Raw genomic sequence first — 23,202 nt, forward strand, 5'->3', positions numbered from 1 at the left:
TGTGGAGTCCTTTGTGGCAGTGAGTCAGCCCTGGGCGCAGGAGAAGCGCCATGCTCCAAGGGTACCTCCCCCCTCCACGAGGTGTTCTCGTAGGGTCATGGAGCGGGGAGCAGAGTTGGGCCTCTGCCAGCTGCTACATCTGCCCCCAAAGACCTCTTGGTCCCCAACAAGGCCCTTGGCAAGGGGTCAGAGAGTCGGGCATTTCACACAAGCACTAATGGGGCAGCTTCAGGAGCCGTGTGTCTTCCTGGTTTTCGGCCATGTACTAATGACAACCTAGGTAAGAGGAGTAGGGAGAGAGCATTTGTGGGTAGGATGGGGCTGTCCTGGCCAGCACTTGTAACTAGCACTTTATTCAGGAAAAGCCGCCCCGTCTCCCATCTCCCCGGCAACCACTCCCCTTCCCCGTCTTGCCTCAGTTTTCATGACTGAACATCAGGAGCATGCACAGCTCCCAGAGCTGGGGAGGACACGTGGCCTGCCCCATGCGTGAGCATGTGTGGCCTGGCTGACAACCCTCCTGCTGCTTGGAAGAAGACTGTTGCCATGTAAGCCTGCCCAAACCCTTCGCTCCTCCTCACCCAAGGCCTTCCTCTGGGTCTGCCCACCTGCTATCTGAAGCCAGGTGGGTGCTGGCCAGGAAGAGAAGGGCCACATAGGTGACCACACTTCAGATATGGAATGCCCAGCCAGAGAAATGCACCTCCCACCTCCTTTAAGAACATAAGAACAGTCCTGCTGGACCAGGCCCAAGGAGGCCCATCTAGTCCAGCATCCTGTTTCACACAGTAGCCCATCAGATGCCACTGGGAGCCTACAGGCAGGAGTTGAGGGCCTGCCCTCCCTCCTGCTGCTACTCCCCTGCAACTAGTACTTAGAGGCATCCTGCCTTTGAGGCTGGAGGTGACCTATAGCCCTCTGACAAGTAGCCAATGATAGACCTCTCCTCCAAGAAGTTATCCAAGCCCCTCTTCAAGCCATCCAGGTTGTTGGCTGTCACCACATCTTGTGGCAGAGAATTCCACAAGTTGATTATGCTTTGTGTGAAAAAGTTCTAGTGTTATGGGAGAAGGAGAAGAATTTCTCTCTAACTGCTTTATCCACCCCATGCATGATTTTATAGACCTCTATCATGTCTCCCCGCAGTTGTCTTTTTTCTAAACTAAAGAGCCCCAGGTGTTGTAGCCTTGCCTCCTAAGAAGGGTACTCTAGATTTGCTTTTCGAATCAGGCGAAGATGTTTTTCATTGCTTTCCCTCACCTTCTGTGGATTAATGTTGTTTGTAGGGCTTGTGGCAGGTTCTAACAGTTGGGACTATGGTGTCTGTGCTCTTCTTGGGTTTTTGTTTTCTTTTTTTTAAATGGAAGTTTATTGTACGTATTGGGTTTCTACAGACTGCTGCCTGGGAGCCAAATGAGCCGAATGGACTGAAGAGAATACAATCAAATAAAAACACCCATGTGGCACTCGACACATGTTCAGAGGCTGAGTGTCCACCAGCATGGGGACACCTGGCTCCAGTTAAACTCCAGGAACACACTCCAGCCTTGGTCTGCTGCATGGCATTCTGTTGACTCCGTAGGGAAGGGGAGCTGCAAAAGGAGGGGATGGAAAACTCACTCCTGAAGGTGAGGAGGGAGGGAGGAAGGCTGGAGAGGTCTCCTAAGGGGTTGCCTGAGGTGGAGTCAGTGAGGTTCCCACAAGCAGAGAAAGATGTGCTCGGCTAGCTGGCTGGGCCCCACAAGAGCCTGAAGAATACCCTCCAAGACCAAGTCCTTCCCCTGCCAGGGGAGGGGTGGAGGTCTCAGGACCAATTGTTCTATGCCTTCCCACCTGCCAGCCCAGCTCTGTGGGAGGGCACCAGTCCTGCAGAAGGTCCTCAGTTCAGGTCCTCGGTTCGCCTGGGTTTATTGCGGGTCGCAGGGCTGAGCTCCATGGCAGCCTTGGAGAGCTACCGCCCCTCAGAGTACACAATACTGGGTTAGATGGGCCAACAGGCGGGTTCTGCACAAGACTGACAAGATTCTGCCCATCTCCAGGTCCTCCTCTGCCCTTGTTGCTTTGATAGCAATAGCAATAGCAATAGCAATAGCACTTACATTTATATACCGCTCTATAGCCGGAGCTCTCTAAGCGGTTTACAATGATTTTTAGCATATTGCCCCCAACATTCTGGGTTCTCATTTTACCGACCTCGGAAGGATGGAAGGCTGAGTCAACCTTGAGCCCCTGGTCAGGATCGAACTTGTAACCTTCTGGTTACAGGGCGGCAGTTTTACCACTGCACCACCAGGGGCTCTTGATCCCTGAGCCCTCAAAGAGAAATGGCTCTGCAGTGCAGGAGTAGAGATTGCGGAGGAGTGTGAGGAGAAACATTCAAGTCCTCACAGAGGAGAGTGCAGGTGGACCTCGTTGTCCACGGGGGTTCCGTTCCCGCGTATTGCCGTGGATGATTAGGCATGGAGTCTATGGGATCGTGGGGGCTAGTTCCCAGACTTCTTTTTAAGAATCAAAAGAAGTGCCCCCAAACGCAGCGGATTAATGTAACTCCTCATGCCTCTAGTGGACAGAAGAGGCTACTGCGCTGCGAAGAGCCACGCTTTGAATTCTCCCTTCCAAGTCAGACACCCTCTTCTCTGAGGCTCCTGTGCCCCCTGGCAGCAGAGTGCTGGTACAATGTGCAAGCCTCCAGCCCTATCCCTCCCCCGCCACCACACACACACAGACACAGACACAGACACAGACACACACACGTGGGCTTGTGCCAGCATGCAACTGGGAGGAATGGGAATGGAGGCTGCTGGGAAGTCTGTCAGCCCTGACTTATCTCGGCTTCAGTCCTATTGGGCTTGTGTGGGAGGAGGCGACATGATCTGGCAGCCAGAAAGCCCTGGCAGGCTTCCCCTTTGACGATGAGGGGAGAGGAATGGCTCCCACGAGCAAGAAAGGGCTCCTTCTCCCAGCCCCTGGCCAGGGTGGGCCCACGGCATGCATCTGGCCAGGGCACCCTTGCAGCTGCAGAGGAGGGCAGCCAAGAGGGCGAGGTGGGGCCGTAGCCTACCCAAGCCCCTTGAGGGACAGCTGCTGCTGCTGCTGCTGCTGCTGCTGGGGGGGTGCATTTTATCCAGAGGGGATTTGAGAGCCCTCTTCAAAGAGGTGAAAGGCTGCCACCGAGGAGGACTTGGCCGTTCAGTCAGCACTGCCCAGCTCTGGGATACGCAGGCCTTGTCCCTAGCAGGGCAGCAGCAGAGAGTCCTCATGGCCACCGATTTCCGGCAGCCGACACCTCCGCACTGAGGCGACGCTTGACATTAGGTCAGACCATCTGGCTGGCTGAGATGTGGCGGACGCCAGCTTCTCCCATGCAAAACGGGGGAGCAGCAACCCCGGGAGATCTTTAAGCCCCGGTGAGATGTGGCTCCAGTGCCTGGCTCCTGGTAGCAGGCAAGGGGCTGCATTTTGAATGAACGGTGGCTTCCAAACAGTCTGCCAAGGTAGCCCCACATACAACCCATTGCAGAGCCTGTCGGGGAGGAACTGCAGCCTGAGATAGTGAGCTGAGATGGCACAAAGGCTGCTGGGGAAACGGGGACCGGGGAACACCCCAGACTCCAGCTCTGGGCCCTGTCCAGGAAGGGCTGAAGAGCCACTTGCCCACGAGCCCTCCCTCCTCCTATCAGGGCCGAGCTTCAGTGTCTCGGCCCTCATGCCACCTGTTCCTGATCGCAGGCCTTGGCTCAGAACCCCACTCACTGCCTGGCCTGGACTGAAGGCAAATGGAGAGGGAGAGAGCTGAGCGTCCCCTTGAGCCCCTGGATGCCGCCTCAGCCCAGCCCCTTGGATGCCCTCACTTGGCAACTTGGTGTAGCAACGTGGTGGCATGTCTAGAAGTGTAACGAATAAACGGTGTGCTGGAGACGGTGGAACAGTAAATGCTTTTCAGATTTGCAAATGAAAGTCTGTCAAGAGGAAAGGCCTGGAATTTGAATTAATACTCTTTGAATCTGTGATATTTCTCCCCCTCGGAAAAGTTGTTTCAGTTCCACTCAAATTCCTGGATGCTGCCGAGGAATGAAGATGATGGGTTTTGGTCCAGAAATTCTCTCTTCAATCAGGCAGCAACCAGTGACCCCTGGTAGCCATTTATTATATGTCAGAGAGAGCGATTTCCACTCACAGCATACATTTTTAACACATGAAAGCAAAAAGAAACACTTCATATTGGAGGGTTTAAATTTAAATCAGGCAGAGATATACGAGTTCTTCCGTTTCGCGTTACAGATGCTGAAAAATACTTTGAGGAGGCAGCTCAAATCTTTCCTAAATCATTTTCACAGTGATAAAACAATTCACAACTGTAACAAATATATTTATCCCTGGCAAAGATTAAAGCGTCTCCTCCTTGTATTTCAAAGGCGGCTGCCTGCTCCTGCTTCTGGCGCTGGAAGCCGAGAGGCCCCCGTGGGGAACGGGGGAGGCTGTGCTCCCGTGAAGCGCAGGGGGGCTCCGTGGACTCATTTCGGAAGCAGCAGCACCTGGTTCGGGCTGGGCCCATCTGGACTATTTTTCAGTGGCTGCAAAACAAACACAGCCCCTTCCTGCATGAACCTGGGGAGGAGAGCCGGTCTTGCTGGAGCGAGAATGAATTGCCCCCTTTGCCATGCAGGCTCTGTTCCGATGTTCCTAACCAAATGGCACCCTTATCGTTTGCTTCATTAACCCTCATCTGGATTTGGGGGTCGATTTCCACCCCCAGCTGTGTAAAGGTGCACAAGCCAGCCAACCACGGCACTCCCAGCAATGCGCTTGGTGTGAGACTCTTCCCTGCCCTCTGGCACATGACAGAACCACAAGTAGGGCCCCTCACCACTCATGACAGTTAGGTTATTTATAAAGATATGACACTGGGTAGAAAACCAACCCGGAAATGAATGGGCTCCCTGTGGTAAGGTGGTTCCCATCCCATTCCCATTGTAAGTCAGTTGGGAGGGGACACTACCCTAGAAATGAATGGAATCTCTAAGGGAGGGTGGTTTCTATCCCATTCCCATGTTAAGTCCATTGCGATGAGGGAAAACAGGCTTTTTCTCTTTGAAAACTTCAGTTTTGTTTCCCCTGATGATGATAGTGTCTCAAAAGCAGCCAAAGGCAATGCACCTGAGTTTGGGCAGGTGAAACCAGCCCCTCCCAAAATGTCAGACCTAGTGTTTGGAACAAGTAAAGCATTCAGAAGCATTTGACCTCACAGACTTAGGGGTTTTAACCAGCTACAGTAAGCAGCAACCATAACATGTCAGCTTCAGTAAGCCTGGCATCAGGGGATCAACCATCTGCAGTACATCTCTGGTCTTTTCCCATTTCTCCACGTGAGATACAGCTCAGAAAGCCGGGGGCCTTGGTTCCAGGTGCAGCGAGCAAGATGATGTACTGCAGAGGTGGGGTGTGTGGCACTGAACAGTTTGCTGAAAGAGAGAAAGCGCAGGAAGCAGCTCTTGAGAAGGCAAGGCTCAGACCAGGGGGGGAGCAAAAAACGTTAGTTTTCTTTCCCAAAGAAGAAGCAAGCAAGCAAACAAACAAGAAAACATGGGCGAAAGAAGGGAAGTTTGCTAGGGCTCATTTTTTCTAGGGTTTGATTTCTGGCTGGCTGGGGGTGGTTTTTGACAGGGCGATTTCAGTTTCAGTTGTGCTTAGAGAGACTGTGGTGGGGATTAGATGCAGGTGAGTGCTGGGTGTCTCTTTTATCACAAAGGGGACACCTAGCACGAGGAGAAGATGAGTACTACCCCATTTTTGTAATTTCCTTGGAGGGAAGAATTAAAAACCTTTAATTAGCTGGCAACTGAAACTAAGCTCTCGCTTTCAAGTAAACAAGCTCTATATATTCTAAATAGCCAATCAAGCCAGTTAAGAAGGTAGGATACTAAGGTAGAAGGGTAGGGGCTGCTTCCCAGAGGATTGCATGGAGTGCTGCATGGATGACTCTCTGCCTGAGGGGCAGAAGTCCTGGGTGTGCGCTCAGTGCAAAGAGCTCCTGGCTCTCAGGGAACACATTGGTTCCCTCAGAGCCAAAGTGGCTGACCTGGAGAAGCTCAGCAAATCAGAGAGGTATGGAGGTGAGACCCTCAGAGATATGAGCAGCATACAGATGTCTCTCTACCAATGCCAGAAGCCTCCGAGCCAAGATGGGCAAGTTGGAGTGCTTGTTTGCTAATGAAAACACAGATAGAGTGCACAGAAGGGAAGAAATGGGGCAAGGGACACTGTGATTCCTGCTGGCAAACTCTACAGAAAGGGCAGGGCGGATTGGGGTGGAGTCGCACAGTATATGAAAGAAGGGCAAGAACAGCAGCTGCCAGTGAGAGCAGTGAAGGAGGCAGCAAGAAATACCTTTAACAGTCTTGAGGGGCAATACCGCCGGCACTTGGACGCTGTGAGGCGCAGTGGTGCCCCCGCCCCCAGCATCTCATAAGAACACAAGAACAGCCCTGCTGGATCAGGCCCAAGGAAGCCCATCTAGTCCAGCATCCTGTTTCTCACAGTGGCCCACCAGATGCCGCTGGAAGCCACAGGCAGGAGTTGAGGGCATGCCTTTTCTTCTGCCATTACTCCCCTGCAACTGGTACTCAGAGGCATCCTGCCCTTGAGGCTGGAGGTGGCCTATAGCCCTCTGACTAGTAGCCGTTGATAGACCTCTCCTCCATGAAGTTATCCAAACCCTCTTCAAGCCATCCAGGTTGTTGGCTCCCACCACATCCTGTGGCAGAGAATTCCACAAGTGGATCACGCGTTGTGTGAAAAAGTACTTCCGTTTGTTGGTCCTAGACCTCCTGGCAATCAATTTCATGGAGTGACCCCTGGTTCTAGTGTTGTGTGAGAGAGAAAAGAATCTCTCTCTCCACTTTCTCCATACCATGCATGATTTTATAGAACTCCATCATGTCTCCCTACAGTCGTCTTTTTTCTAAACTAAAAAGTCCCAGGTGTTGTAGTCTTGTCTCATAAGAAAGGTGCTCCAGGCCCCTGATCATCTTGGTTGCCCTCTTCTGTATCTTCTCCAGTTCAAAAATCTCATTTTTAGATGTGGTGACCAGAATTGTACGCAGTACTCCAAGTGTGGTTGCACCATAGTTTTGTATAAGGGCATTCTAATATTAGCCATTTTATTTTCAGTCCCTTTCCTAATGATCCCTAGCATGGAATCGGCCTTTTTCACAGCTGCCGCACATTGAGTCGACACTTTCAACGAGCTGTCCACCACAACCCCAAGATCCCTCTCCTGGTATGTCACCGACAGCTCGGATCCCATCAGCATAGACTTGAAGTTGGGGTTTTTCATCCCAATATACACTTGCTAACATTGAACCGCATTTGCCATTTTGTCGCCCACTCCCCCAGTTTGGAGAGATCCTTTTGGAGCTGCTCACAATCCGTTTTGGATTTCACTACCCGGAAGAGTTTGGTATCATCTGCAAATCTGGCCACATCACTGCTTACCCCTGCTTCTAGATCATTTATGAATACATTAAAAAGCACCGGTCCCAGTACAGATCCCTGGGGTACCCCACTTCCTACTTCCCTCCATTGTGAAAACTCTCCATTGATACCTACCCTCTGTTTCCTGTTTTTCAACCAGTTAGCAATCCACACATGGACTTGTCCCCTTATCCCATGACTGCTGTTTCCTCAGGAGTCTTTGATGAGGAACTTTGTCAAAAGCTTTTTGGAAGTCCACGTATACTATGTCAACTGGATCACCTTGATCCACACACTCGTTGACACTCTCAAAGAACTCCAAAAGGTTGGTGAGGCGAGATTTACCTTTGCGGAAGCCATGCTGGCTCACTCCCAGCAGGGCCTGTTCTTCTATGTGCTTTACAGTTTTATCCTTGAGGATGCTTTCCATCAATTTGCCTGGAACGGACGTTAGGCTAACTGGCATGTAATTTCCAGGATCACCCCTAGATCCCTTTTTTATAATCGGTGTTACATTTGCAAGTCTTCTGGTAAACAGCCCGATTTCAGAGTTAAATATTTAAGTTAAGTAAGTTAAATATTTTAGCAAGGAGGTCGGCAATTTCACATTTAAGTTCTTTGAGGACTCTTGGATGGATGCCATCCGGCCCTGGTGATTTGTTAGCTTTCAGTTTTTCCAGACAGTTTAGAACATCATCCCTTGTCACTTCTATCTGACTCAGCTCTCTAGCCTCCATCCCTAAAAAGCTTGTTTCAGAAACAGGCATATACTCGGTATCCTCTGCCGTGAAGACAGACGCAAAGAACTCATTCAGCTTCTCTGCAACCTCCATATCCTCCTTAATAATCCCTTTCACTCCTTCATTGTCTAATGGTCCAACCCTGGCAGTTTACCTGCTTCTGATGTATTTAAACAAGTTTTTGTTATTCCCCTTGATACTTTTTGCTAAATGTTCCTCAAACTCTCCTTTTGCCTCCCTTATTGTCACCTTGCATTTCTTTCGCCAGAGTTTGTGTTCCTTTCTGTTCTCTTGGTTTGGACAGGCCTTCCAATTTCAGAAGGAAGTCTTCTTCCCTTTTATGGCTTCCTTGATGGTACCTGTTAGCCATTCTGGCATCCTCCTGGACTTAGTGGTACCTTTCCTCCTTTTGGGTATACAATCTAACTGGGCTTCTAGTATTGTGGTTTCGAGTAAACTCCATGCACTTTGGAGCAAAGTGACTCTCCTGATTTTCCCTTTCAGCTTTCTTTTCACCATACTCCTCATTTTGGAGAAGTTTCCTCTTCTGAAATTCTCACATGGTGGCCGCCCTGCCTACGGGACTCACCTGGCCACTGCACATGCATGGTGACCAGATGAGCAGCAAGCAACACCATTGCCGTAAACCCCGCCACAGTTGATGAGCCGCCCGTAATTTACAATGCAGCTGCAGGCAAAGAGATGTCTCCGGTTACACACTACCTCCAGGCAGGCACGAGGTTTTGTCCAGCATCTGTAAAGAAGCACAAAAGAACAAATCACTACTGCGTACTAAGTCCAGTCTGTATTTCCCACAAGGCTGTTGACGGGTTGTCTTCAGCAGCCCGCTGCAGAATTTAGAGCAGGTTGCCAGTGGGAATCAATCAGCGCTCTTCCCTCAATCAGTCTCGTGCACACTGCAAGCGCCGGCTGCGTCTCAACTCCCTGACTTGGCCACGCCGCTTCTCACGCCTGTGCGCCCTGGGAGATAACACCGGCAGTGAGGGTTCCTCCGGGGATTCATCACTCTGCTCTGCCTCCTGCACCAAGCCCTCCTCGAGTGCCTCCTCACTCTGATCACAGAGCTGACCCTTGGGATCCTCAGGTCAGTTCACGGCCTCCCACTCCTCTTCCGAGTCCTCGATTGACGGCCTGACAACCATGCTGACTGCTCCGTTGTGCATGTGTGGTGGCCAGGTGAGTGCTGTAGGCAGGGCAGCCACTGCTTGGGAAGGGATGCCTGGAAGGGAGCCTCTACCCCCTGCGGGGACCAAGTGCCAGAGACACCAAGACTTATAACAAGGCTGACGTTAGCTCACCCTCTCCCATCCATCATCCTCACCAGCAACCACTGGGATAGCATCCAACAACCTAAGAAACCGCACCCAGCATCCCACGAGGTGGCCACCCTGCCTAAGGAGGAGGCGTCTTTCTTTCAGTGTGAAACGGGGGGATCTGCCGTTCCTTTTCAACTCTGGGTGGTAAAAAAAAAGCCAAGCGAGCCCACCCCTCTGTCTTACTGCAGAGCTCCCCCCTCCATGCCAAACCATTATGAAAATGACTACTGAGGCCATTATGAAGCAAATGGGGGCCTTGATGGGTCCATATCTAACCAACAAAGTTATTAAGCATGCAAATTAAGGGAGTAATGAGACAAAAACAAATCTTGCACATTCCTAGTAATGTACAATCCTGCAGAGTCACATGAACCCTAAGCTTCCATTCATAACCATCTAGGTATCTGGATATCACTCCCAAAGACTTTTGGGTCACGCATTCCCAAGACTTTGTCTGTGTCCTGATGAGAAGGTATTTCATTCTGGAAGGGCAGTTGGGTGGTTTTGGAGCTCCTTGACTTTATCCTTCCCATCCCAACTCACGGAGGAAGTGATGGGCCCTTGACTGTCCCCTCAAGCTGCACTCAAGCCTAGAGAGGTTACACAAGACCAGCCCTGCTGGATCAGGCCCAAGAAGGCCCATCAAGTCCAGCATCCTGTTTCGCACAGTGGCCCACCAGATGCCGCTGGAAGCCACAGGCAGGAGTTGAAAGGGGCATGCCCCCTCTCCTGCTGTTACTCCCCTGCAACTGGTACTCAGAGGCATCCTGCCCTTGAGGCTGGAGGTGGCCCACTGCCTTCTGACTAGTAGCCGTTGATAGGCTTCTCCTCCATGAAGTTATCCAAACCCTTCTTAACGCCATCCGGGTTGTTGGCTGTCACCACATCTCGTGGCAGAGAATTCCACAAGTGGATTATGCGTTGTGTGAAAAAGTACTTCCGTTTGTTGGTCCTAGCAACCAACCCCTGCTTCTAACGTTATGTGGAGGGAGAAGAATTTCTCTCTTCTCACTTTCTCCACATCATGCATGATTTTATAGACCTCTATCATGTCTCCCCGCCGTCGTCTTTTTTCTAAACTAAAAAGCCCCAGGTGTTGTAGCCTTGCCTCATAAGGAAGGTGCTCCAGGCCCCTGATCATCTTGGTTGCCCTCTTCTGAACCTTTTCCAATGCGACAATGCCCTTTTTTAGATGTGGTGACCAGAATTGTGCACAGTACACCAGGTGTGGCCACACCATAGTTTTGTCTGTGCAGGAGCTTCAGGTCTGAATTATACAGCTTTGGACTCCCTGACGTTCACTGGGTGGACCATATCTCAGGCTGACTAGGAGTGTATCAGCTGTCCCATTTAATGCTTTCTCACCCTCAGCCCCTCACTGCCAGTTTGGGGACCTCTTCTCGGGAGGCACTCCTTATGCCAGGGAAAGTGCACGATTTGCCAGATTTGTCTGGGGCAGGGGCTGGAGGGACAAGGGAGTCTCTGAAGCAAAATATTCCAGACTCTAGGTTGCTTGCAAGAAAATAGCCGAATTCTCTCTCTTTTCCCCCCACATTATACCATGTCTTAATTTTTATCAGTGAAACTTAACACTTACCTGTTCTGAAGTCCTTCTAAAACCCTTTTAATATTAAAATTGGCCAAAAAAGAAGAAGAATAGCGAGTTTTGTGTTGCCTCTTTCTAATCTATAGCAACTCCCCCTCCCCTATGAACAAAAACAGCAATTAATCCAACAGAAATGAAGTAATTACAAAGCAGAACCAGCTAGTCCTGCCTCTACTAAGCTATAAATAGAACCTCGGCTCTTTAACGCAGCTAATCCTTGATTTATAAAGAGCTTAGACATTCTTCTTTTATTTGAGAAGAGAGCATATAACTTGGCAGTACACTAGTAATCACTGTGTGGTGATTACTGTTAATTAAAACTGAGACTAAATATCCATTTACAGTTGAGAATAAATACCTCTCCGTTTCCCCAGGCTGTCTAGCTTCCATGCTTTGCAGGAGTGGGGGGAGGGGGTGGCGGGACATGGCCTGAAGGGGCCTGGAGGGAAGGGCAGGCATCAGCCTCTGGGGCTCAGGACATCAGGCAGATGCCATGAACTGACCGAGCCGAAGCTCCGGCATGCCTCTTCTCAGGAAGACGTGGGCTTCGACATACCTGTGATACCATCTTCTGGCCTCCTTCTGGTCTTCCTTCTGCACAGAACTTTTCTTTCCAGCCTTGCTGTAGAGTCTCACCCCTTCCACTCCTACTCAGTGGCTCCAGGGCACACGGGGGCGGACCTCCAACAAATGCGCAGCAGAGCCACTCCGGGCAAGGCGGGCCACCCTTCCCTTTCCACCAGTGGAAAACGCAGAGGGAGAACTGCGTCTGAACTGTGTCCCACAGTCTCTATGGAAAGAAAGCTGGAAAGCGCTTTGCTGTGCTCTAGTTGGATGCAGACGATGCCTTACAGCCAAGTTCCCTGGGTAGGACCATGTCCAGGGCTCAATGTACAGGAGGACAGATGAGGGTTGAACATTAGGATGACCTTCTTAATGGGAAGAGCAGTTTGACCCTGTAGCCAATTACCTCTACGCTGGGGAAGAGCTGTCTCTTGCAGGAGGCCTTTGAGCAGAGGCTGGTCACAGCCACCTGTTGTTGGGGCTGCTCTCGCTCTGGATTCTTCCTGCATTGAGCAGGAGGTGGGACTAGGCTGCCTGCCAGGACCACTCCCACAGTAGGATTCTAGGACTGCCATTCAGCTCTAACACCAAGGCTAGTGTCTTACGATTCCCACTGGATTGTGGGCAGTCTTTGCCAGGGGCGTATCTAGGTGTAGGGCAGGCAGGGCACGTGCCCCAGGCGCCACTTGAAAGGGGGCGCCATTTTGTAAAATTAATTTTTTTAAAAAAAAAATGGCTGCCAAAAACACAATGGCCACCATGCATGCTCAAATAGACTCTGTGAGGCTCTAGGTCATGCCAGGCTTTGCAGAGGCTATTTGAGCATGCACGGTGGCCATTTTGTTTTCAGTGGCCTTTAAAAAAAAAAAAAGATTATTTTTAAAAATGGCCACTGCACATGCTCAAATGGTGCCTGCGAGGCCCTAGAGGCCAGCGGGGTGAGGGGGAATCTTTGCAAATAACAAACAAACCCCAGCCTTTAGGAAGCCCCCCAAAGGGGCTATGGGTAAAAATAATAATAAAAAAAATATAATATAAGACACTGTACACATATTCAGATTGGCACTATGTACAGAGAATCAGGGCTTGTGAATACTGAGCTGACGCTTAAGAGCTAGGATTGTATTCACTTTGCTTCTTGTGATAAGTGAGTTAAATGTGATGTCTTGCTAATATGGCTATTAATGGTGAGTTTGTCTTTGAATCAGTGTGAAACCCTTAATATTAAGGCCCACTGGGAGTTTCTTGCTCTCTTTCTCTCATTTTAACTGTCTTTCTGAAAGACTAGAATATATTCCAAGCAATGACACAGTTTACTCTGCATATCCTTTAATTATTTACAGAGTATCTGGGAAAAGTCAAATTCTCCATTGATTTTTAAAACTTATGTAATGGTGATGCTACAATGCATAGTAGAGAATTAGACAGGCACTTCTGTTTAGTTTTGCAAGTACACCTCCACATAGTATTTGGGTATTTCATGAGCCCCAGCATACTGGAATTTGTAGTTTTCCAGCATTTTTTGGTCTGGCTAAGTCCACTGCTAAATAGTTTTTGAAATTTTAGAAGATTAACGAGCTTGACTTGTACTTTTCAGCTGATATTATGGCAAAGTTATCTGAAAGATGGGTGTCAGATGCTTGGACAGGGGGCGCAATTTCAGTGTTTGCCCTAGGCGCTATTTTCCCTAGATACGCCTCTGGTCTTTGCCAGATGGTGGTCTGGTTCACACATCATCCAAATCTAGGTTTGATGTGGGTTACTGACAAAAGAACAGATTGTAAGGAAGTTTGGTCTGGGATGCTATCAATATGCTGATGACACCTAGATCTATTTCTGTATCCCAACTTCATCAGGAAATGGTATGACTGCCCCCCCATAAGTGCCTGCCTGGAGGTGATATTGGGCTGGATAACAGACTGAAGTTGCATCCAAACAAGATGGAGGTACTGTCTGTAAGGGGTCGGGATCCAAGAGATGGTTTAGATCTGCCTATTCTGGATGGGGTTACATTCCACCTAAAAGATCAGGTTTGTAGTCTGGGAGTTCTCCTGGATCCCAAACTCTCCCTGGTCTCTCAGGTTGAGGCTGTGGTCAAGAGTGCTTTTTATCCGCTTCGGCTGATATGCCAGATATGTCCGTTCTTGGAGAGTAGTGACCTTACAATGGTGGTACATATGCTGGTAACCTCTAGGCTAGACTACTGTAATGCCCTCTACATGGGGTGCCTTTGTACGTAGTTCGGAAACTACAATTGGTACAGAATGCAGCAGCCAGACTGGTCTCTGGGTTCACCCGAAGGGACCATATAACACCAATTCTAAAAGAACTGCACTGGCTGCCGATAGGTTTCTGAATGAAATACAAAGTGCTAGTTATTACCTATAAGGCTCTTCACAGCTTAGGTCCAGGGTATTTAAGAGAGCGCCTTCTCTGTCGTGAACCCTGTCACCTCTTAAGGTCATCTGGAGAGTGCCGCAAACTCATTTGGTGGCAACTCAGGGCCGGGCCTTTTCTCTGGCTGCAACAGGGCTTTGGAATGCGCTTCCTGCTGAAATAAGAGCATCTCCTTCTCTGTTTGCTTTTAGGAGGACCCTGAAGACGTACTTGTTTTCCCAGGCCTTCAACTGAGATTCAATGTTTACATTTTAATGTATTTTTAACTATGACCTTTATCTTTTTATGAATTTTAAATGTATTATATTTTATGTTTTAATTCTGTACATCGCCTAGAGATTTTTACACTAGGCAGTATATAAACAAACAAACAAACAAACAAACAAACAAATAACTAGTGATGAGTGTGAGCTTGCCTGTGCCAAGGCAGGACTCTGAGATTCATCTTGGTCCATAAACCATCTTGATGTGGCTTCACACAATCACACTAATGTTGATTGTGCGGCCTTCAAGCTTCTTTTTGGCCACAGGATACTATACTGCAATGGTCCCTAGATTAGAGAGGATGGGGAGATATATATATCTATATAGATATAGATATAGATATAGATATAGATATAGATATAGATATAGATATAGATATAGATATAGATATATGTATAAACTAATGGAGAAAAGCTCTCTTAGTGGTTTCTAGCCATGAAGCTCAGCACCGACTTCCCACCATGTTCAGGGTCAGCTCCAGAGACAGCTGCTCAGTGCAGGCAATGGAGGCTCCGTCTTGCCCGGATTCTTGAAGACTTCCTGGCTGGCTGCTCTTGGGCACTTTCCAGATTAGGTGCTCAACAGCGGCAAAATGCTTCCGTTCATGCAAATCACATTAAAAACGTAAATAGCAACGTGCCCAGCAGGGGGAGCAGTCTTGTGAAAACTAACAACCTGAAAAAACAGCAACTTTTTAATATTGTATATATGACATCATAGCACTATATTGCAATGATTAAATTTGAAACAAGGCATTGGAAATATGAACGGCACCCTGCTGTCAGCATAGGGACTGCGGTGTCACAACACAGGAAGTGTAGAAGCACACTTCAGAGATTCGCCGTGACCCCATTGCAGGGTCTAATCTGGAAAGCACCCTGGAGAGGCAGATCTCTGCTGGAGAGATGCTGGATCTAATCCCACAGATCCATAGTCATGTGCCTGTTGTGCCAAATCCCGCAGAATCCCAAGGGCAGCAATGTGGCATTCCTAAGCCACTGGTCTTAATTGAAGAAAACCCTCTAGACGCAGACCATGGCTGCATCCAAGCAAGGCCAAAGGTATCCCCAGTGCACACATCCAGCTCTCCTCCCCTCCCCAACGCAGAACATGCTCCCTCCCCTAAATGGAACCTTGCCCCTCCCACTAGAGGAGAGCACACCTGCCTGGCCTCCAGCACACCTGCCACCTCCCCCTTCCTCCGTCACGTTCGGAGCACCTAGAAAGACTCCATTAACATCGGCAGCATTCTGCTGGCTTATTGTACCATGAAGTGTTTCTGATTAGCAGGTAATTTGATGGAGTGAGGCATTTTAATGGGACCGGCACAGGAATGTTCATGCAAACATGATACAGAAATAGAATTTCATGAGCATCTTGCTCCCGGCACAGGTATTTTCACTGTTCCGTCTGGAGCTGGAACACCCATTTGACTCAAGTGCTACAAAGTAATTGAATTAGAAAGGGGGATTAGGGCTCTTTCAAGCGAGATCTTCGACAGAGGTTTTTGCATTACAATCTGTTGTGTTCTATAAACGGTTGCAAGTGCATTAATGCACAGAACTGGTTGCCTGGTGTGGGGAGAGGTAATTGAGAAATATGAATTTTTCACCTCTCTGTTTACATCCACTCTCCACGGGAACCTTGAGGAGGGAGGGCAGGCCAAGAAGATGAAGATGATCCCCTCTGCCATGAGTGCTTCAGTTGCTGCCAGATAGAGCAAGAGCCATGGTCAGCTGATCTAAGAATGGCCCCTTCATGATGCTGTCAGGCAGACGGTCGCGGGAGGGGCCCTGCCCTGGCGGGGGGGGGGAGGCTGCTGCTCCATGGGAGGGCACTGCCCTGCCTACACTCCAAAGGCTCTCTGCCAGGGAACAGGGGCAGAAGGAAAGGCGCCTCCTTGCCTGGGACCCTGGCAGCCACGCCCGCTCTGAGGAGGCGATGCTGCTCTGTATCAAACCCCTCCGTGTCCGGGGCGGTGCCCTTGCTGCAGCAGAGTCCCAGCGAGGGACCCACTTTCCCCTGTATCCTTTGGCTGGTTGGCTTAATCAGCTATAAACACTTTGGAACAACCAAAAAGCTGCCCCAGTTCAGCAGGAGGAAAAATACTTTCCCGCAGATGATTTGTGTGCGAGGATGCAGGAAGACTGCAGTGCAGCAGTGCCTTCCTAGAGAGGATGGCATCTCCCCTTGGCTCTCCCACCCGGGGGGGGGGCTCTCTCTTCCAAGATGGCCCCACCACTCCCTGTGCTTGCCTGCATTGTCTCCAGATGAAAGGGGGACGTCTGCTTTTTTGCTTCAGAACGGATGCTTTGGCTCATATGTGAATATGACCAATTAATTAATTAGCTAACATGATTAATCAGCTAAGATCGGGTGAGGACTAAGCCCCACCCCTTGCCCTCTCCACTCTGTCCTCCAGCACACAGAACCAGTTGGCCTTCTTCATAGAACCCCCTGGGAGGGAGGGCAGGGTTGGGCTCCTGAAGACACAGCTGGGACACTCCGAGGACGGGCAGCAGAAACAGCTCTCCGGGTCTCAGGGAGGGAGGCGCCTTTCCCAGGCCAGCTGCCTGAGCAGGAGATGCTGCCAGGGCTGAACCTGGGACCTTCTGCCTGCCAAGCACAGGCTGCTCTGCCAGCAAGAGAGCTTCAAAGCCTTGGGGAGACAGCCTACAACCATCCTTCTTAGAATGGCGTTGAATGAACTCTGGTGACTACGGCTGTAATAGTCTATGCGGCTGCTTCCGATTGCAGTTGCCAATGTGGATTCCCTAATTGTTCATTTTATTATGGGCTTGCAGTGCCATGAGCTGCCCTGGTGCTTGGGCAGAGCAGACCCACTTTTGAAAAAGAAGTAATGAATGGCTACAAAGGAGGAGCCTGTTAGAGTGGCGTACAAATCGAATCAAGGAACCCACAATATAAGAGCTCTTGCCCAGAGTTAGCTTTGGCCCTGGCCCTGGTGAGTGGCTGAGAAGCCACCACCGTCCTGGCCACAGTTCCTTGACCTGGGGCTGCCCTCAAGGAGGAGGAAGGTCCTCCAGAGAAAACGGACTCTCAGAGAGCCAGCTCTTCACATTCGGGTTGTTGCTTTGAGTACTGGGGGCAGCTCTGCACTTGCACTCACACTTGCCCCAACACGGAGAAGTCCCAGAGGCCGTGCAACCGGGTTACTTCAGTTCCCTTTGGATCAGAGAGCCTTGGAGATGGAGGCTGGCTTTGATGTTGATCTATTCAATGTATTTAAAACATCGATATGTCACACTCCTAACAAGTGGCTTACAATCAAGCAAAATATAAAACCATAAATCCAGTTACATGAAGAAAGAGAAAGAAAAGACAGAAAGACCAAGCAGCTGAATACAATACTATAAAACCAGCGTGAAATTTCTGATTACATGTTTCAGTAAAATGTTCCAATCAAAATGTTCCAGCTGACAGACAGCCTGAGCAAGTGGGTCTTAAGGGCCCATTCGAGAGGCAGATGGTGTGCCATCATGCCATCGCTGGAAAGTCTCCACCCCTGGCCCCTACCAGTCTGATCCCGTGTCTGTGATGGACCACAAAGCACGGTCTGAGATTATTTATTATTATTATTATTATTATTATTATTATTATTATTATTTCAATTTCTATACCGCCCTTCCAAAAATAGCTCAGGGTGGTTTACACAGAGAAATGATAAATAAATAAGATGGCTCCCTGTCCCCAAAGGGCTCACAATCTAAAATGAAACATAAGAGAGACACCAGCAACAGTCAATGGAGGGGTACTGTGCTGGGGGTGGATAGGGCCATTTACTCTCCCCCTGCTAAATAAAGAGAATCCCCACGTTAAAAGGTGCCTCTTTGCCAAGTTAGCAGGGGAGATGAAGAATTGAAGGTCCCAGCATGGACATATATGGGCATAGCTTTGAGTATCTTAGTCTCAGGCTGAACAGAACTATATCAATGACAACCAGCATCTTGAGTTGGGCCCAGAAGAACTGTGCTGGTAGCCCATGCAATTGGCTCAAGAAATATGCTAGAGACCACCTTGCAGTTGCATTTCGTATCAGCTGAACTTTCGAGGTTGTTTTCAAAGACATCCCCATGTAGGAACACAGGAACATAGGCGGCTGCCATATACTGAGTCAGACCCTTGGTCCATCTAGCTTAGTATTGTCTTCACAGGCTGGCAGAGGCTTCTCCCAGGTTGCAGGCAGGAATCTCTCTCAGCCCTATCTTGGAGAAATCAGGGAGGGAACTTGAAACCTTCTGCTCTTCCCAGGGCGGCTCCATCCCCTGAGGGGAATATCTTACAGTGTTCATACATGTAGCCTCCCATTCATATGCAACCAGGGCAGACCCTGCTTAGCTAAGGGGACAAGTCATGCTTGCTACCACAAGACCAGCTCTCCTTTACTTTATGGTAAACACATGATAGTAGTCAAGCCTGGATATAATCAATGCATCGATTATAGCATCGGCTGGGCAAGGTGGTTGAGTGGGTGGTTGCTTCTCAGCTCCAGGCAGTTTTGGATGTTGCAGATTATCTAGACCCATTTCAAACTGGCTTTTGTGTGGGCTATGGGGTGGAGACTGCCTTGGTCGGCCTGATGGATGATCTCCAACTGGCTGTCGACAGAGGGAGTGTGGCTCTGCTGGTCCTTCTGGATCTTTCTGAGGCTTTCAATACCATTGACCATGGTATTTTTAAAAAGTATTTTTAAAATCAAATTTGTACACCGCCCCAAACTTTTGTCTCTGGGCGGTATCCTTCTGGACCCCCCTGGGGATGGTGGGGTGGCACTGTCTTACATTGGTTCTGTTCCTACCTCTCAGGCAGATTCCAGATGGTGTCACTTGGAGATTGTTGTTCTGCTACATGAGAACTGAAGTCGTGGCGTCCCACAAGGCTCCATACTGTCTCCAATGCTTTTTAACATCTACATGAAACCCCTGGGAGGGATCATCAAGCGGTTTGGTGCTGGGTGTTACCAATATGCCGATGACACCCAGATTTACTTTTCCATGCCGACCTCATCAGGAAATGGCATATCTTCCCTAAATGCCTGCCTGGAGGCAGTAATGGGCTGGATGAGGGATAACAAATGGAAGTTGAATCCAAATGAGATGGAGGTAGTGACTGTGGGGGGACAGGACCCAAGAGATGGGTCTGCCTGTTCTGGATGGGGTTACATTCCTCCTGAAAGATCAGGTACATAGCTTGGGAGTGCTCCTTGACCCCAAGCTCTCCCTTGTTTCTCAGGTGGAGGCAGTGGCCAGGAGCACTTTTTTTCTATTGTTTTTATTGTTGTGTATTTTAATTTGTGACTTTTAAATATTTAAATATTTTAAATTGTGTACACCGCCTAGAGATATACATATCAGGCGGTATTAAAATATGATAGATAGATAGATAGATAGATAGATAGATAGATAGATAGATAGATAGATGTTGAGCTGGAGCCCAAACCTCCGGGTGATCATCTCGCTCAGTGGTTTCATATGCTTGCTCTGTGTTTTTTTTTTTAGGGTCCTCTTGAAGGGCCAAAAAATGGGGGAGCAGCCTGGCAGCTTCATGCCCCCACTCACTGTGGCCTCAAAATTCACCTTTGGGATGGGGTGAATTAATTACCTAAAGCAGTGATGTGAAATGTTGGGGGTTTGCAGGCCTAGGGGATTCTGTGAGGCCTAGGTTTGTTTGTTTGTTTGTTTGTTTGTTTAAAATATTTCTGGACCACCCAAAACTTGCGCCTCTGGGTGGTTTGCCTTGTGGGTGAACTTGTTTTCAAATTTTGGGCAGCTGTGGTTGCTTAGGAGAAGCCAAATAAGTAAGCCAAGTGGTTAAGTAAGGAATTGGCTTGCCACAAAGAAACCGAGTGATCTTTGCTCAGTCTCTAAGTTCCTGGGGAAAAAACAGTCTGCATGTTCAGTATGCTTGGCAGTGTGCTAACGAACTGAGGGTCAAAGCACAGATGCAGCGGCACAAATGCCAGCGGCCAGGAACAGGAGCATGGTCAAGCTGATCAGGATGGAGGAGAGAAATATGTGTAAGCAGAAAAGGGGTTTTTATTGTTAATATTATCCCCCTAGTCTTGGAATTTCTCCTTACATAGAAGAACGGGCAGAACGCCATGATTGCCAAGGATCTGTTTTTCTGGTTTTGCCTAAGTCCCTACAGACTGGAGGGGGGGGGCATATAAAAGACTGATACACACTTTGCTAGGGGCTCTTCATTTTGATATCGAAACCCAGGGTAAACGGCACCATGAAAAGATGGCCTGGGTAAGTTAGTACACCTGAACCAGAGAAATATTGGCCAAATTTCTCAAGTGTCAGGAGAAACGAGGCAAGTATGGAACTGCATGGCAGGCTGCGTGGGATCCGAATACTGGCAAACGGTGTAGCAACTGAAATCTGATTTATACACAATTTGGACTGCTCTGCTACTACTAACTGGGAATTACTCTTTGTATGGAAAGTGTATTGTATTGCATTACTGTTAGTACAGAAACATGCTTTATATTATTCTTTGGTTAGAGAGAAAATGAATTTATTGGAATCTGTAATAATATCTGTGCTTTGATTGATCGATTGATTGATTGATTGACTGATTGATTGATTAAGTGCCGTCAAGTCGGTGTGGACTCTTAGCGACCACATAGATAGATTCTCTCCAGGATGATCTGTCTTCCGCTTGGCCTTGAAGGTCTCTCAGGGGTGCATTCATTGCTGTGGTCATTGAGTCCATCCACCTTGCTGCTGGCCATCCTCTTCTTCTCTTTCCTTCAACTTTTCCCAGAGGATCCAGCAGTCAAGAAATACGCTGCAGACTAGCACTTGGTAGGGTTGCAAGTGAAGGCCTTGGAAAGGATATTTAGATGCCGTGACGTGTCTACACCTACAAAGATTAGAATCGTTCGGACGATGGTTTCCCCCATGACACTCTATGGATGTGAAAGCTGGACTTTGAAGAAGCAAGACAGAAAAAGCATTGATGCTTTTGAACTTTGGTGCTGGAGAAGACTTTTGAGGATACCATGGACAGCCAGGAAAACAAACAAATGGATCATGGAACAAATCAATCCAGAATTCTCACTCAAGGCACAAATGGCCAGGCTCAAACTATCAGACTTTGGACACATTATGTGAAAACCCAGCTCCTTTGAGAATTCCATAATGCTGGGGAAATAAAACCTCATATATTTTATTTAAACCTCCTACTTAGTTATTAAAAAGCGATCTCTAAGTCAACACTCATCTGCCTTAAAAGGACCTCAAAAAAGCTCCAAGGGGGAACTAGGACGGTGGTATATAAAACCCATGTGTAACAGCAGGACAACAGTCCAGCTTAAAATGCTCCTGTCTTTCCCTCCCTTTCTTTTGCAGTGCTGCCGGCAGCAGCAGTCGAAGCAGGAAGGACCGGCTTTGGCTCTGAGCAGCTGCTCTTTTCCTCCCTGGCATGAGGGAGCCTCTTCCCAGGCAGAGGAGCACCTGGGTAGTTTTGGAGCCTGGACCTAAAGGCCTTTGGAGGCCCCTCTCACCCTCCACCCCCGCCACCACTGCTGCAAGGGAAGCATCATCCCCCTACACACACACACACACACACACACACACACACACACACACACACTAATTTTAACACATGGGTTATTGAGGGCACAAATAGTGACTGCACTCAGAAGGATATAATAATATAATCCAGGTCTATTTCTGCAAATATGCATGAGCAGAAACATTTCACCACGCAGCTTAACATATTCCCAGCCCCCATCTTTCTTTCCTCACTCCCTGCTCTGTCTCTAAAGCAGTGGCCACTCTTGGCCACCCAGCACAGGTCACAGTCACACTCGGCCTCCTGGCACAGCATGGGCTGGCAGCAGGATGGCCACCCCACCTGGGACAGACTGAAGAGGATTTGGGACCCCCGGGGGGTTGTGGAGGCCCTGGGCCTCTGCCCGGACGTCCAGGGGCAAGAGTGCCTCTCTCCTCTTTCGGGGCATTCCAGGGAAGCAACGGGCACGAGCCAGGCACTGATTGAACTCTGCCTACAGCGCGGTGTCGGGAGCTTGGCCATGGCGATCATGTGCACCCCAAGTCACTCCCCCTGCCGCTGACATCAGATGGAAGGGAGCAGGGCCTATGCCAAGGCCGAGGCCCATCCACCCCTGCAGAGCTTCTTTCCCCCCATCAGTGGTTGGTGGAACTGCTGACTGGGAGCTCCTTTCCCTGCCTTCTCGAGGAGGCAGGCAAAGGAGCTCCCAGTCAGTGATTCCATGAACCACGGAGTGGGGAAGGGAAGCTCTGCCACCAGGGCTGTGCCCCATTCTTGGCACTGATGTCAGATGCAAGGGGCAGGGCCACTGCCCACGAGAGGGTCTGTTCGGACCCTCTCCCATCCTCGCCAGTCAGCATTTCATTGAAATGCTGGCTGGCCGGGCTTTCCCCCCAGCACATCCAGAATTTGGGTGAAATACTGCCTAGGGAGAAGAGAGGCGCACCTCGGGCTCCCTGCCTGCAAGCGTTTCATTCGCTGGCAGGGTGCGGGAGGGGGCAAGGGGGCTCCTCCAGACCCTGGTGGCCAGGGGACAATCATCTCCCCTTGCTCCACGGCCCCTACGCCCCTGCTTCTCCTCCCCCTGCTCAGTTTGGGTTGCTTTATGGGTCGCTGTGCAGGGTGGTGTGCCGGACCTTGAAGACTGAAGAACCTGCAGCAGTATTCCCACTCTTAGTCAGGATCTGACCCCCATCATGTCCACCCGGGCCAATATGACCCTGAAGACCAGGCAGCCTTCCCGGGTGGGAGAGAAGGCTGCCCTCCAGCAGGGCCGCAC

Source organism: Hemicordylus capensis, chromosome 1 (assembly GCF_027244095.1).
Source record: "Hemicordylus capensis ecotype Gifberg chromosome 1, rHemCap1.1.pri, whole genome shotgun sequence".
NCBI classification, from domain to species: Eukaryota; Metazoa; Chordata; class Lepidosauria; order Squamata; family Cordylidae; genus Hemicordylus; species Hemicordylus capensis.